General features: G+C 39.0%; 1 long non-coding RNA gene across 1 annotated transcript in view; it reads left to right on the plus strand.

The window, feature by feature from the left end:
• LOC148115094 (uncharacterized) overlaps positions 1-4,889 on the plus strand; it is a 67,568-nt gene extending 62,679 nt beyond the window's left edge. The window contains exon 2 of the long non-coding RNA XR_015732161.1: positions 4,485-4,889. This is a non-coding gene — a long non-coding RNA (uncharacterized LOC148115094). The remainder of the gene's footprint in view (positions 1-4,484) is intronic.
• Positions 4,890-15,588: the final 10,699 nt, after the last annotated feature.

The following is a 15,588-nucleotide window of genomic DNA, read 5'->3' on the forward strand; positions in this document are numbered from 1 at the left end:
TATGTATGCTTTGGCTTTGAATGCTTCCAGTTTTTCTGATGTTTGCATTGGCTCTTAATTATGTTAAGCCATGTCACTTTATTACAGTTCTAAAATATGACAATAACCTTGTATGAACTCTGGGAGAATCAATGCATTATTTGTAATGGAAGTTAAGGTTTCAAAGGGGGACAAGTTAGTTCCATTTCATTAGCTGGACTGGACTAGGGAGCAAGTCAGAAGAGAACAGAAAAGACTTAGTCTGCAATATCTTAAAACACAAGAACTTGCTCTTGCTAGTAATCCAGTAGAATTCTGGGGGTTTTGCTTGGAAGTATGAATACCTGCCTAGTGAAATGGGAAAATAAGCTGTGCAGTGGTAGACAAGATCCTGTAGGCTAGGAAAGTGATCCAGTATCTTTATATTTTCCTTTTTATTAACTATATTGTGGTTGGCTGAGCTCACCTTTGCACCCATGTTGTAAATAAGTAGTCCCTCTCTATGGCAGCCATTCTACATGCGTGCAGGCTCTCTGAAATTAAAATGTGCTTGTTGGACCCAAAGTTTGCAGATTCCTGTATTTGATTTAGATTTGACCTAGATATGTCAGCTTGCACTGGAAAACAGCTGAAAACCGTGTGCAAAACTAGTAACAATTTGAAAAGCTTTGAGGACCAATCACACCAAGATAGATGAAAGAATTATGACTTAATCCAGAATAAGCAACTGGTAGTTGGTATCAGTGTCACAGAAAAATGCCAAGAGAACCTTTGTTGCAAACAAACCAACCTCTTAAACTATAAGTTTTCAAAAAAGAAACCCCAAACCCGGATTTCTTCCACTTAACCTGAAGGTAGGAAAGAATTACAAAATTAAAAGTGCAGAGGAGATTACACACATTGATCCTAAACTGCAACTTCATTGTGACTGTTATTTATTACATTCATTTTTATACTGTCCTGCTGCAATACTTCAAATCATTCATAGTTAATATTTTATAGAAACGATTTCATTAAATCTTTGAATCACAAACATCCCAACTGGACTTCAACTTCACACACCCACAGGATTGAAAATCAGATTATTAAACCAGACAAAAACCATATCCCAAATAAAACTCTTTTCTACACCTTTCCAAAGCTCAACAATGGGGAGACAGTCCATACCTGCAGGAGCATCTGTTTCCCAATGATGGAGCAGCCACCAAGGTTTAACTCCACGTTGCCAAACTCTTCGCTTCATAAATAGAACTATCTGAAGCTTTCCTTTCTGGGATGAATACACAAATATTCTGTTTAAAGACAGTATCAAAAGCCATATATGACTTTTTAGGTTGACATTTGTTTAAATCAGAGCCATAATGAGAACCAGGAAAGGTATCTCCAAAGAGGAGGTATGCTGCAGTAGACCTCCTTGATGAACAGAAATTCATTGTGATTGTATCCTGATCTTATGAATCAGTATAACTTCATTTAGCAGAATAGGATTTCTGTTCAGAATGTGCATACTAGGAATTGATGGATGGGGCTGGTGTGAGCATATCCAGGTCTTCTTTTATTTCTAATGTCTGTATAATTTATACTTGATAATGTCTATATAAGACAAAGAGGACCATTACTCCTCAAGGAACAGCTGTTGAGTGAGTATAATTATGAGTATAACTTTTTTTCCGATTCAAATGGAACCTGAATTTGAGACTTAGAAAGAATTTCGTGACTGGAACAAAGGAAAGCTTGCCTTGGCAATGAGACATGATTTATAGGAAAAATATCTTTTGTGGGGTTGGCACTGAAAAGTCTGGAAAAAAAACATTAGGTTTGAAGGAGGAATAGATAATGATTTACATGAGTCTGTAAAAAGTGATTTATCTTATTACAGGAACTGAATTATATACTGTATTTTTATTATTGTTTTTAGTTCTTTTTAACTTCCCTCAGTAAACTTCAGTGTAGAGGGTTGAGAGCAGTGGTGGGATTCAGCCAGTTTGCACCACTTCAGGAGACTGGTTGTTAACTTTTGGAGCAGTTTGGCAAACTGGTTGCTGGAAGAAATTAGGGCAGAGAACCGGTTGTTAAATTACTTGAATCCCAGCACTGGTTGAGAGGTATTTGAAATGTCTAAGACAGTGGTCCCCAACTGTTCTGCCCCAGCTCCGGATTCCCAAGGATATTGACACACACCAACAGTCCTTATCAAATTTATTAAGTAGCAAGAATAAACCAAAGTCCGGCAAAGGTTGGCAACCAGCCCAGAAAACAAGATATGATAAGACTTTTCCAAAAATGCTCTGATGATAATTACAAGTTGTTTCCAGCAAGAAACTTACTAAAGGCATGTGACTTAAATAGGCTAAGGGAGTGGCCAATTATCCTCAAGCCTTATTCTCGAGGAGACCTCCTCCTCCTGAGTAGCCACTTCTGCCTTTTGGCAGCCTTGCGTGCTCGAGCATTGAGAAGAGGCTCCTCCACTTCGCTCTCTCCACTTGAAGGAATCTCTGGAGGTTCTGAAGGCCCTGGATGAGTCTCTGCCTCTGGCACCACATCCTCTTCAGCTTCCTTGCTGTCTGACGCGAGCGCCGGCTGCGCAGGCTGCTGGCATGACCCCACACCAGCCTCCTCATCATCAGGATCAGACACGATCCGCGCAGGCCGCTGGTGGGCCACAACACCAACCTTTCTGGTTTTGCAGACTGGTGGGGAGAGGGGGAAGGAGAGGAAATGGTTCTGTGTGAGCGGCAGGCACGCACATTTGTGTGCACAGCTCCATTTGTGCAAATGGCAGGACTCATGTGCATTTGAAGCTCCATTTGTGCAAGCAGTGGGCCCACCACTCACGCAAATGGCGCTGTATGCACAAGTGTGTGGGTTCCAAATAGGCCATGGCCCAGTACTGGGCTGCGGCCTGAAGGTTGGGGACCCCTGCTCTAAGGAACAGTCCCTTACAGTTTTAGCTACAGGACAACCTTCTCCAGTTGGAAGTAATGCAGGAAAATCTCATGGTGATATCCCCATTTCCATGAGGTACTTAGCATGAAGACTGTAATTACTGCTTTTCTACAGCAGCACTTATACTCTGGAAGAGGGTCCTATTAGAAACCTGGCTAGGTTATCCTTACAGGTCTACTCTTCTGATATAGTAAAATGGAACTCTTCTGGAGGGCATGTCACAATGCACCTAGTTTGAGCGAATTTGGCTCTAGGATTTACCTAATTTGTTTTTTAACCTTACAGTGGATATTTTACGTCTATATGTTCGTTTGCTTGTCAATTGCTCTGATGATTTGCCTCAAATAAATACATAGATTTAAATACTATGGACAAATAAATAAATATACCAGTTTTAGTTGCACAAGAGTTTATGTGCATCTTTTTGGAGTAGTATTGAATAAATTTGTTTCTGAATATACTAACAACTCTGAATACTTTAATGATATAAAAGAAAAAAACAAACTTGTTTTATATGGGACAAAACCGATATGAAGCTGCCAATTAATTTGGAGATTTCCTTTTTGCAATGCAGTTCTGATGGCTTAGATTAAAAGTGTTTTAATCCTTGCTTATTTCTCTAGCACTGAAATTAACTCAAGGTAAGAAACTGTCCATGCGTGAGGTCAAGGTGGGCCTATTAGGACAAAAAATTCTTGAATTGTTTGTGAACATCTAGAAGGAACACTGGGAAACTAAATAGATACTTATCTTTATGAATATAATCACATGCATAAGGTTGGGACAATGGCACCTTCCTAAGATTGGGACATTGTGTAAAGGGCGAAAGGTTTGTCTTTTGTTTTGTTAATGGTGATGATGAGAATGGGAACAATTTTATCTGAAGAGAGGGAAGGGAGAAACCACTTTCAGGACCAGGAGAAGATGTGTTGCTGGCTGAAGCAAAATCTCCCTACCACCACCTTGTGTCTCAAAAGCCAGTTTAATTGAACAGCTGGCCATAAGACATTGTCTTCTAGTGCAAGGGTCTCCAACCTTGGCAACTTTAAGCCTGAAGGACTTCAACTCCCAGAATTCCCCAGCCAGCTTTGCTTTGCTGGCTGGGGAATTCTGGGAGTTGAAGTCCTTCAGGCTTAAAGTTGCCAAGGTTGGAGACCCCTGCTCTAATGTCTGGAAGACAGATCAGACCACATGAAGCCTAGAGCTCTTTCCCTTCATCTTCCTTGCTTCTAAAGCTGAAAAAGCAATGGCCTCACCTTGCCATGTAGCCAGGGCACATCTGGGTCATGGAAATAGCTGTTCTAAAAAAAAATAATAATACTGAAACAGATAAAGCACCCACACCCAAAGACACATTTTTAGTAAACTGTCAGGCATGCTTGGTTAATACATTGTGTGCATTCAACTTCTGTGGTTCTAAGAGGTGACTTATAACCTGGAGATACTGTGACTCAAACAAGCCATCGTTAAAACAAAGTGCAGTTCATTGCAGTGGTCATCCCAGAGTGTATTGCCTCTTCATTAATTTTGTACTAAATATGTTTATCTCCTTGTTTTAGGAGAAATGATGGCCTATCTAGAAGGCAAGACAATGATCCCAAACATACAAGCAAGTCTACAGAGAATGGATGAAAAAGAACAAATTACACGTTTTGGAACGGCCAAGTCAAATTCCAGAGCTAAATCCCATTTAGCTATCTCTAAAGTGTTATGGAAGGACCTGAAAGAGTAGCTCATGCTAGAAACTCCTCAAATATTACTGTAGTCAAGAAGCTTGCTGTGGAGAAATGGACTGAAATTCCTGCAGAATGTTGTATACTGAACACCAATGACAGGAAATCACAGACATGTAGCTAAAGGTGTTGCAACCAGTTTTATCTAAGGAGGTGATTACTTTTTCACACTGCCACATCCTTTGTTTATAAAAAACATAACAAGTACAAAACTTTAGTGTTTTTACTTTACTCAGACTCTTTATTTATTACTTTCCGCAGGAAGATCTGATAATATTCAATGGCAGAGATATGCACAAATTATGAAAGGGGTAAATGACCTGTATTATAATAACAGAATGATCCAAACTATGACTTGGTCCCAATATCTGTCTAAGTTGTGGGGGGGCATTCAATGTGTTGATGACCAGAGGCCACACCATTTTTGGGGTGAGTGCTGAAGGCTACCGTGGGTAGGGCACAGATCAAAATGAGTAGTGATGGTTTCACTACAGGTAGCCTTAAATTATGACCATTTGTTGAATAACCATTCAAATTATGACAGTGCTGACAATGAATGGTACTTATTATGGGCCCTTGCAGTCTGACTGTTACAACGTTCTTGTAGTCTTGGACTATGATATAGGCCCATAATGGCGAACCTATGGCACGTGTGCCACAGGTGACATGCGGAGCCATAACTGTGGGCACGCGAGCATTGCCCTAGCTAAGCTCCAGCGGGCATGCGCACACTGGCCAGCTGATTTTTGGGCCTTCCGGGCCCATCAGAAGTCAGGAAATGGGCCGTTTCCTGTCTCCCGGGGGGATGGGGAAGGCCGTTTTCACCCTCCCCAGGCTCCTAGAAAGCCTCTGGATCCTGGGGAGAGCAAAAAACGGGCCTACCAGGCCCACCATGCCATTGCGTGCCAAAAGCCTGCACAGGGAGCACAGGGGGTCGCACACATGCGCAGGGGGGCAGGGGGCATGGAATTATGGGTGTGGGCACATGCGCGCGACCTGCCTGCACTCCCCCCATTTTTGGCATGCAATGGCAAAAAGGTTAGCCATCACTGATATAGGCACTTGGCACCTGGCTCGCAGTTACAACTTCATAGTGAACTGCGGTCATGTGATTGTGATTTCCACTGTTGCCTGCTAGCTTCCCACAAGCAAAGTTAATGGGGAAACCTGTAGGGTCCTTGCTTAACAACTGTACCATCCTTGTTAACGATGGCAACTTGGATTGCTGGGATTGCTGTCAATCAGCTATGTGGTTACAGGTATTTGTTGTGACCTAGGCTTCCAGAGTCATTAAAACACAAGAATAGTCCCCAAAACCTCTTTTATTGCAACAGCTGTGAATTACGTTCATTCACAGCTGAGTCCCAATTAGTTGCAAAAAGTCCTTCGGGAGAAGTCCTTCGGGATAATCACCAACCTTTATCTCCCTTGACACTCTGCCAAAGACCTATTTGGCAAAGCCACATGGATTCCAGAATCAAACAGAGATGCCGACTGGGAACAGAATTAACAATGTTGTTTTCCTGCAAAGTGCCCACATGCCTTTGCTCCTCTTTTAAGCCTTTTGGGAGGGGCCAATCATCTCCAGGCATTAGTCCCAAGTCGTCCCTTTTGTTGTAACTGTTTGTGCCTTCTGGCAGCTCTGTGCATGCGCACACTAGGAACAGGATCCTCCTATTCCTCTGCCTCTCTGCTATCTGACTCTGGAGGCTCCGGAGTCTGCGCGTTATCCGAGATGGCCCTGGCCCCATCTCTGCCTCCGATGCAGAGCCCTCGTCCGGGCCTTCCCCAGACTCCAGGACTGGCCCATGTTCCTCCTCAGCCTCCTCACTGTTCAACTCCGCTGCCAGCTCCGCAAGCTGCTGGCGGACCACAACAATATTGTTCTTTACAACCACATTGTTTAGCAATGGAAATTCCAGTTCCAATTACTATTGTCGCTCAAAGTCTACCTGTATGGAACAGAAAGTGAACATTGTTTTTGGAAGGAATAAGCAGGTATTTCTGTTTTTCAAATGTGTTAAATCTAATTTATGCAGGTCTTGTGTTCTTTGTCTCCACATTTTGAGAAGCAATACTATTGTCTTTGAGCAATTGCAGCCAGTTATGACTCTCTTGCAGTTAGGCTGAGAGGCTAACCAAGGCTACATTGTCTGAGGCCTCACATTGCCTGATGTCAATTGAAGCCATAATGTGGTGTGTTTGCTTTTGGTTAATGCATTGTGGGAACTCAGCCATTGTGACATGTACAATAAGCCACAGTTAAGCAAACCACAAGTTAGCATGGATTGTGAATCCAAATTGCCTCTGCTCTGCTTGCCATTTCACTATGAGATAGAATCAAATGGCAGACCAAGAGATTTAATAGAACGATATTATGTGTTCTGCTCCAAACATTTAAATGTTTAGAGGTTTCCTCAGCAATTAACTAAACCCTGGAAACCCAATGTCTCATATTGCTTAACACCCTTGTTTATTGTGATGCCTAAACACAATATTTTGGGCCAGTAGAATTGCACAGCTTTCTGCAAGGCATATCATGCAGAAATGTTTGTTTCCTACTTTATTTGGTCAGTATTGTGTCATGGAAGATCTATCTAAAGGAGCCATAACAACAAAGCAGACAGTAGTTCCTAATAATCTCTCTATAAAGAAAGATACTCTTAATGCTATTGATTTTTTTTTCTATCCAACAAACTGCAGGTATTCATGAATGAAGTATTGATTTTCAAGATTTAACTACAGATGATAAAAACAAGAGGACTGCCCTTGTATTTTAAAAGTTTTAGGACACATTCAGATCCAAGCTTCCAGCAGACAAATATGAAATTAGATAATGGGGAAAACAAATGTCACTACTAAATTTCAGCCTAAAACCTGCACATTAAATTTAACATACAGGAATGGGGCTTCCTTGACACAGGATAATCCTATATTTTGGATGGCTTTTTTTTTCTAGGAAAATTTAGTATATTAATTCAATTAAATTCTATAGATCCAAGCTTCCAGCAGACAAATATGAAATTAGATAATGGGGAAAACAAATGTCACTATTAAACTTCAGCCTAAAATCTGCACATTAAATTTAACATACAGCAATGGGGCTTCCTTGACACAGGATAATCCTATATTTTGGATGGCTTTTTTTTCCTAGCAAAAATTTAGTATATTAATTCAATTAAATTCTATAGTTGTGTCTGATGGTACTAAAGATCTTTTGGGCATAGCTTAAATCAGCCTTCTTGTTGTCCAATGGATCACAAGCCTAATAATTCCTGGCCAACAATAAGAGGAGAGAATAACATCTGGGAAGACTAGTTAAGAGGCATTTTAAAATTGCAGTTATACGTAGTGGTCCATTACAGTAGCAGAACCATGTACTTTAGCTTTTTGCAGCTTTCTAACACTTTATCTTTTTTTTTTGGGGGGGATATATTGTTAGGATAGTCTGGATCAGTCCACATCTCATGATTAATTATGATTTGTTTTCTTAAATAAGCTATAATTTTGCATAATCACATTAAGTATAATCGTGTTTTAGTTAAGACTGATAACTGAACCTATCCATAGTATTAATGTTTAGATTATGTTTTAACAAGGTCAAAGAATGTGCAATGTTTCTTGCTTACTCCATATGCTTATTTTATTTTAGAAGTTACCTCTGCCTCATTGGATCATCATTTCAGAAAAATGCTCTTACCTAAGCAAAGAAACAGAAGGACCGTGGGCTGGAAGAAATCAGTAGGAGTGAGAGCAACTTCCTGTTGGTTTCCCCATTACATTTCTTTCAGGGGAGCCGGAAGTGAGCATTGGAAACCTCCCTCTCAAGGGTTTTGTGTGTGTGTGTGTGTGTGTGTTTCTGGAAGAGTATGCAGGGATGAACAAGAGATGCTGTACCTTTGGGAACAATGTGTGGGTGTGATCAAGAAATATCACGTGTTGGGAAGGGAGCAACGGTGGGTCATGGGGATATGTGACAGTTGTGTGAGTTAGGAAGATTGTGCAGATTAGGAAGGGTGCTTCGGGGTGTTAGGGAGTAAGAGATGCTGTGCAGATTAAGAATGGTGTATGAGGGGTAGTGCAGGTTAGGAAGGATGTAAGAGATGCCACATAAGTTGGAGAAGATAAGGGTGCAAATTGGTATGGGTATGTGTAGGTGTGCAAGGGGTGCCACATGGGTCAAGGAAGGCATGCAGGAAGATGGCACAAATTGGAGAGAGTGTGCAGCATGGACTGGAAAATGCACAGGGCTTCCTTCCTTCCTTCCTTCCTTCCTTCCTTCCTTCCTTCCTTCCTTCCTTCCTTCCTTCCTTCCTTCCTTCCTTCCTTCCCACCTTCCACTCCCTTCCCTTCCTCTCTCAGATCTGGTAAGAGTACATTCACATGAAGTTTGGGTGGCTTACTTCTGAAATGTATGTTTTCTTTCTAAAGTGGTAAGATTAGGGATGTTATTGGGAATGACCTTCACTTAACATAATAACTCTTAATGAAGAAACATAGAAGCATAATATATTTTGGCATTTAGTGTCTTGTAATGACAAGGGACTGTGCTGGTTATGAAATAAATCCAAATAGGGTCAGAACTGGTTTGTGATGGGAAGCTACCAAGAAATCACAGAACTGTAGATGAGCCCAGGAAGTTAAAACAACATGCTGAAAAAAAGGCAATGACAAACTGGTCCTATGTTGTTGTCAAAAAAGCCTAAATGGTTGCGTATTCCTAATACGCAATTCCTGATTCAGGGGAGCTTTATGTGTGTTTCTATATCTATCAACAAACTGCTTTTGAGATTAGAATAAGAACAGAGAAGCTATTTTCAGAAAAGTTTTTTTATAAACAAAATTTTTCATAATCAAAACCATATTGCAATTTTTAGGCATTTGGTTTCAATATGGAGATTGTGGAAATGGTTTTTTTTTATGACAAGGAACAATTGTTGCCATATATGTGTGTGTGTGTGTGTGTGTGTCTACAGCCCCTTGCTGATGCTTTATTTAAACTACATTTGTATATCAGTGATTGCATGAACTCTGTAGATGACATACGCTAAATAATTATCCTTGGGTCTCCCTTCTCCTATTCCCTTCATCTCAAATGCTCTGTAGATATAGTAGTTCTCTCCAAAACCATTAAGGGAGGCTTAGGTATAAATGCAAATAATTTTAAACGCTAATATTTAGAAAAGCAACTGCAAATCCATTTTGCCAGGATCAGTTTGACAAATATAGAAAATAAGAAATCAAAGCTTTGATCTGTGTATTATTTCTACTATTTGAAGACCATCCAAGAAAGGATTATATTCAAATAATGCCATTATAATGAACAGCTTGCCTTGCAAATTGATTTTTCCGTAATTCATACAAATTATTTTTGCCCAGCTATAGAACAGGCTGACTTATTTTATTACCATACATATGACATGTATTACAAATACTTGAATATTAATCCTAATGCATGTTTCACATTCATAATATGTCATGCCTTTTTTATATACTTATTTGACAGAATAAATCAAAGGAAAACACCTGAAATATTGGAAACACTGATACACTTTACATACCGGTATATCTAGCTTGATTTCATAAGCTGTTGACATTGATATTATCAAACTAGTAATACTGTCATGTACTAGCTGTCACTTGTTGTAGATAGAGGTAGTGGCATTAGAAGGCTTGTGTTCTGGGACTTAGATAAAAAGAGTTTAGATTCTTTCTTTTTTTAAAATAATCTTTATTTACATTTTTCATTAAAAAACAAAAAACAACAACACACAATATAAATAACATACAAGACAACATAATAAATAACAACCATATCTGCAAGTAATATCTTAACAACTAAAAATTTGGTACGATATATCTACATTACATTCTGAGGGAGACAGAACAACTTATATCTCTTTATATATCAATTAGGTCTATCCGACCTCACTTTATTTGTATAGTATATGTTTTTCAATAAATACCTTTCCTGTTTTCGATTGGGTTATGATTTTTTCTTCGCTAGCCAAGTATATAGTTTTTCTTCAGGTCATGCTAAATTTGAACACATTATTATTATTATTATTATTATTATTATTATTATTATTATTATTATTATTATTATTATTATTATTAACTTTATTCATTAAACATGAAACTCAGTCAACTGAACATTCAAAAATGCATCACAAATACCATTGACTAGTGCTAATGGTTGATACGGGTTGCTGCCAGCATCCTAGGTATCAACCAAGTACCTTCTTAAGAGGTACGATGTTCCAAGTAGCACAGTTTTTTGCAGTTCCGCTGGTGTTATTGCAGGAAGCTGCAATTTGTTAATGTATCTTATAAAGTTCTTGGACATGGTACCAAGTGCCCCGATGACAATGGGTATCACTGTTACATGTTTCACCCATAGCCGTGTAGTCTCGATGGCCAGGTCACGATATTTCATGATTTTTTCTAGTTCTTTTTCTTCAACTCTGGCATCTCCTGGTACTGCGATGTCAATAAATTGTACGTTTCAGTTTTCAACAACTGTGATATCTGGCGTGTTGTGTTCCAAGTGACGATCTGTCTGTATTCGAAAGTCCCACAAGATCTTCACCTTCTCATTTTCTATAATTTTTTCCACTTTATGTTCCCATGACTTTTTGGATACAGGTAAGTCGTATTTTTTACATAATGACCAGTGGATTAATTTAGCAACTTGGTCATGTCTAGCTTTGTAATCAGTTTGTGCAATTTTTCTGCATTCACATATTAAATGTGAAACAGTTTCGACTTTGTTGTTGCAAAATTGGCAGTTTGGACTGTCGGTGGATTTTTGTATCTTTGCTTTCATGGACTAGTTTGTAGTGCTTGTTCTTGAGCAGCGAGTATTAAACCTTCCGTTTCTTTCTTGATGGTTCCCATATTAAGCCATGCCCATGTAAAGTTGTCATCACTTTTTCCTTCAATGTTTTTCAAGTGCTGTCCATTATTTATTATTATTATTTATTATTATTATTTTTTTTTATTATTATTATTATTATTATTATTATTATTATTATTATTATTATTGTTATTATTATTATTATTATTTCTGTCCTTCCTCCCAGGAGCTTGGATTGCCATACATAGTTACTCAGCCCTACTAGTATCACAGCACATGCTCAAAGACATATAATTTGAGAAGAATTGGGCAAGAGTCAACCAGTGAATTTCATGACTAAAGTACAGTGTTACACTCCCAGCCTTTTCTACCTTGGGTTTCCCAGATGTGGGAATCATAACTCCCATCCTCCCAACCAGCAGAATCCAGTGGGGGGGATGGTATCCTAGCAAATCCTGAAGGTTCTGAGCTGCTTCCTCCAATTATATCATAAATCCCTGGCTAATCTCAACAAGGAGTAATATGTGTGCTAGTTGAAACCTGGAAAACCAGTAGTTTTCTTTGCCAGCCATTTGTAAACATCTGTGAATAATTTTTTTATGAAAAGGGTATTTTGAGTTGAGCTAATAAAATGGCATACAATAACTGGGAATTCTTCAGCCATGGTTTATAGCATATCTCCAACCAGCATCGAAGAACAGTTTCTGCTTCAAAGCCTGGAATGTAGTGGGAACTAATGGTAAAACATAGGAATGTTATGGCTGGAACAACTGGGCAATCATCTTTTCCAAGCTTGTCACTTGCATTTATATGAAACTGGAAAATAAAAACAGAAGAGGGAATTTATTAACTGCAGTTCTTCTAATAACCAAGTAGATCAGCTATTGGAACTACAGTTATTTATGCTTTCTTAAATTCCTGTGTATTCACAGTTGGCAGATAAAACTTTTTAAAAATTCTCAGCCTTCACTAAAGGGCTAGTGTTCCATAAATCCATTCAATGTATGTCAAATTTGAATTATGTATTGCATTGTTCACATATTTGAATATCTGCAACAATTCAGAAGTTTAACAATATCAAAATGAATTATGTAATAATTAATGACAATAAATAATAAAATATAAATTACAAATTATAAGCCAATATAAAAGGTTGCAACATAAAATTATATGCCATTTGTGTGTCAACTGCTCACTCAGGCAGTACATAACATTTTACTCTTTCTTCCTGATATTATTTTTCCCTTTTTTTTTTTTAATTTGATTTATATGCCGCCCTTCTCTGGAGACTCAGGGCGGCTTACAATGCGTTAAGCATTAAAACTTTTCCCCCATTCCCAATTGTCTATTTTTATGATAATACTTTAGGACAGGTTTAGCTTTTGTTCATAAGTTTTTCTGTGCTCCAAGTACAATGTGATTCAGAACAGTAATTCTCTGAGCTTCAGTATAGTACTGCTTTACATCAACAACCTATGCAATCATATTATAAGCAGCTGCGTCCTTTTCGCCGATGACATAAAATTATTTAACACCACTGACAGTGCTGCTGCCCTACAAAGCGAACTTGACTATGTGTCAGTATGGTCGCATAATTGACAACTCCAAATTTCAATTAATAAATGTTCTGCCCTACACATTGGCAATAAAAATCAGAACACCAAATACAAGTTGGCCAGAAACAATCTCGTAGACAACCCTCACGGACTTAGGAGTACTCATCTCAAACGATCTAAGCTCCAGAGTTCACTGTAACAGCATTGCCAAAAAGGCACTAAGACTTGTTAACCTAAGTTTCTTCTCCGGTAATATTGTATTGCTAACTAAGGCATACAAAACCTTTGCCAGACCAATTCTTGAATACAGCTTGTCCGCCTGGAACCCACGCTGTATTTTGGACATTAACATGATTGAGCAGGTTCAGAGATATTTCATGAGAAGAGTATTCCACTTCTCTACTCACAATAGAATTCCCTATGCCAGCAGGCTTAAACTTTTGGGCTTGGACAATCTGGAATTGTGCCGCCTGTTGTCTGATTTAAGCATAGTACACAAAATTGTATGCTACAACGTCTTGCCTGTCAATTACTTCTTCAGTTTTAACCACAATAATACAAGGGCAAACGATCGATAGAAACTCAAGGTAAACCGTTTCAAACTCGATTGCAGGAAATATGATTTCAGCAACAGAGTAGTCAATGCCTGGAATGCTCTACCTGACTCAGCCTCAAACCCTTACAGTTTCAACTTCAAACTGTTTACTGTATACCTCACTCCCTTCTTAAGAGGTCTGTAAAGGGGGCGTGCATAAGCGCACCAGCGTGCCTACCGTCCCTGTCTTACTGTCCCCATTTATTTGTATTTACTTCCTTTGTGTTTATGTTCATACCTATACTTGTTATCTTGTATATGTTTGACAAACAAATAAATAAATAAAATAAAATAAAATAGTACTAAGAGAAAATGCACAAACATTAGCAGTGAAAATCAAGCCAACCAGGATTAGGATTGGATTTACTGGGAAACTAGGATTGTGAAATTGAGTTGGCATCTTATAAGGGGATGACTGATGGAGAAAACATCTGCTGTTTCAAAATGTCTGTAGTCAGGAATGGATAAGATACACACAAATAACAATAGAAGGACAGCAAATGCATATCAATAGAGGATGAATGGACACATTTGCATGTTTAGAGAGGAAAAAATGGACTAAAAATATGAACGTACATATGAGGAACCAGAATTCAGAAATGATGTTTCAATGCCACCAAAAAGCATGTGGTTTTTCTAATACCTCCTGCTTCTTCCACAATTATAGAATGCAATCTTCATGCTTATATACTAAACACAGAGTATATTATACTGCCCTCTTAAGCATATTCATATTGAGCAGCAATTTTGTTTTGGCAAACTATGAGCCTCATGATGCCACATGCATGATGCCACACAACAGACACCAGTATGCTTACACATCACCCGGCCAACGAAGACACCAGCAATTTTGGAGGACTTTGTTGTTACTGAACCTCCTCTGAGAAGGTTTCCCATTTGGAGGCTGTGATCAATGGAAGAAAACTGGCTTGGCCCCACTGACTATGTACAATATGATATCGTGCTTACCTGGCTCTCTAACATTCCCACTTCTGTACTTGATGCTCAAAATTCTATCTCGCCCAGAATGGACTTGTATACCACATATTGTATAACAGTTTTTATTTTTACACATTACTTGCACCTGAATTCCCAGGAACAATATCTCCTGTTGTAAAACTGATTCCTTTTCAAAGTATTTACATATTCTCTAATGAAGAAAATTAATCTGCCACAGATGACAGGAATAATTCCATTTCTTTTCCAAGTGCTATTTCTACATAGAATGTGAAGGTCAGCAAAGGAATTTTCTGTGGTTCTTTTGTCTTTCACAATGTAGATTCTATGGTTGTGCAAGGAACTTGGCAACTTTAAGTCTTGCGAAATTCAACTCCCAGAATTCCCCAGGCAGCCCGATCTATTGTGATGTGAGCAATCAATTGCCGACCAGATTGTTCAGCCGAGAAAGTAAAAAGTGAGAATGCTGGTAAAGAAGTTAAACAACCAGGAGGGTTTCCTTGGCCAAGGAAATGATGGGATCCAAGGGGAAAGAATGTCAAAAAAGTCAAGATGGCAGTCTCAATAGGACAGTCAAAACCCTACAGCAGGGGTATCAATCTCATGTTGTCACAGCGGTGTCATGTGATGTATCGGGATTTCCCCCCTTCGCTATACCAGGATGGGCGTGGCCAGAGTGTGACACATCTGGCCTGTGGACCTGGAATTTGACAGCTCTGGCCTACAGCTTTGTTTATGCATGTAATATATACACATATAAAAAAGGGGACTGAGCCTGATTATCATCTCAGTGTTTTTATTCCCTCCCTCCATTGTGGATGCTGTTGCAGAAGAACATATGCTAGGCCTTCCTCATCGTCACTTTGACTACGGCTCCAGCAAATACTTTCTAATGAGCTACATTCAGATCTGGGATGAAGTTAGAAATTATACTGGCTCCCTCCAGTCTTATCATACAAAGCTTCA

Source organism: Pantherophis guttatus, chromosome 2, assembly GCF_059756535.1.
Source record: "Pantherophis guttatus breed Tessera chromosome 2, ASM5975653v1, whole genome shotgun sequence".
NCBI lineage: Eukaryota > Metazoa > Chordata > Lepidosauria > Squamata > Colubridae > Pantherophis > Pantherophis guttatus.